The following is a 2,095-nucleotide window of genomic DNA, read 5'->3' as shown; positions in this document are numbered from 1 at the left end:
TACGACGATTTTTTTCCCCAAAGATGAAACCTTCACGTAATTCATTAATATACACATCAGGTTATAGTCTAATGATAGTAGCAAAATCACTGTCCTCTACTACACAATAGAATCAATTACGAACATGTAATCTTCATTCTAAAAATAAAAATACCAGGTTGTGCATATTGAAAACACACAGGTGTATACTAATAAGAACATTGCACGTGTGCAATTCGTCATCAGAGGAAACAACAACCTGGTTTCTCTTCACGCATCTATAAACATATGCCAAAAACAGGTGCACAGAGATGGATGTCCTGTCTTTGCATTTAGGAACGGTGAGTTGGCATGAAGCGTAATGATTTGGGAACTGGGCTTACTACTCCAAGGTTGTATTAGTGAATCTCAGGTGGGCACTATCGTTTTACCCTCGAGCAAGGTACTTAACCTGATTTGCTTTACTAAATACCCAAATCTATATCGGTTGTAGTAAAAGGATGTAGCCTAAGCTGAGTAAGCTAGGTTTGTCTGGATATATGAAATGCTATTATTATCAATTACATAAAATAAATAATTCAAAATAAATAAATACAGATTAAATGTGAAATAGATGCATTTTATTTGATGCAACGAAACCGAACAAATACATAAAAATATTAGAAGGAAATAAAAACTATACCCCTTACTATAAATCATTTAAAATTGCAGCCTGTGATGTGTGATATGTGCTGTCTCTTGATTTCTGTAGAAAAAGCCATGCTAGACTGGAAATGCACAGCAATTTCTTTGGTCTATTCTTTATTTTAGCTTTATATTCCACAAGACAACGCTGGGGCACCTGTTTGAGTAAATGGCTGAATATGGGTCCTGCTAATATTGTGATAATCTTTCATTGTTTCTGAGCATGCTGTCAGGATGACTGAATTCCCTGTGGGGTCCAGTGCACCTTAAGAGACTGTTCTGCAGCAACAGAGACATTATTGCATGTGTGCTGCTTTCTTCGGTGGAGCAGAAGAATTACCATGTGTGCTAAATTATTTACATTTACATTTAAGATAGGAAATAAGCCTGAGTTTTACTTGATTACTGTATGGTAGCTAATGTATGATATGTTAATTAATCTGAATTATATGTTTCTACTTAAACAATGTTTAATACATTGCTGATACATCCATGTTTCTTTATTAATTTTCCAGCCAAAAAAAAACAGTGAGTATTGTTTTCATTGTATTATCAAAGGATGCACTGGATGTGCTTAATAAGGTCCACTATGCCCTGACCACCTGCTGTCACTTGCCCAGTCACCTGTGCAGAACACACAGACAGTAAACACCAGGTGTTAAGGTGCCCCACAGACCAGTGGACTGGTGACACCTGAACCACAACAGACCAAATTTAGACCAGCGCAGTTTGATTTGGCCCTTCAAAAAACATACACAGATTTAAAAAATGACAGCAACCAATGGCCCCTGAACCTCAGGCCAAGCTGTGGCAGTCAATCACTCTCTCGTTGTCTCCTAAATACCGATCTGCTGGGGCGCTTAAAAGTATTGCAGTCTATGCAATCATACAGCTCATTTATTTATTATATTAATTTTTTCTATAAAGAGAAAAGACTACCTCTTGTTGTCTCACCAACACCACTTCCAACAACTGCTTAATTTACTTAGTAGGATCCCAGCCCATATGATAACCAAGCCTAATGCTTCAGCTGTTTGACATAAGAACACTACCAGGTGGTCTCATTATCCAAGCAATTGAATGTGGGTAGTCTAGAGTTTAACGTAAAATAGCATTCTCTTGTTTAAAAAATTCAACACTGTTAAATTCATACATTACTGTAGGAGCTGACTTGAGAGTTAATAATCTGCACCTGGGTGGGGGGGGGGGTGGATTTGAATTCAATTATATTTATAATGTGTGCCTTTGAATCAGCATTAAACAATACAATTAAACCATTATTTCGATTGTATGCTCATAATTCTTACTATTCTTTATTTTATGACATGCAACAAGCTCTAACAGCTAAGGAAAATGGCATCCATTTTGTTAGAACAGGAGACTGGTATAAAGGAACAGAAAGCACCATACCAGTAAGATTTGTTTGGCTACA

Source organism: Anguilla rostrata, chromosome 18 (assembly GCF_018555375.3).
Source record: "Anguilla rostrata isolate EN2019 chromosome 18, ASM1855537v3, whole genome shotgun sequence".
Classification (NCBI taxonomy): domain Eukaryota; kingdom Metazoa; phylum Chordata; class Actinopteri; order Anguilliformes; family Anguillidae; genus Anguilla; species Anguilla rostrata.
This window is presented reverse-complemented; position numbering follows the sequence as displayed.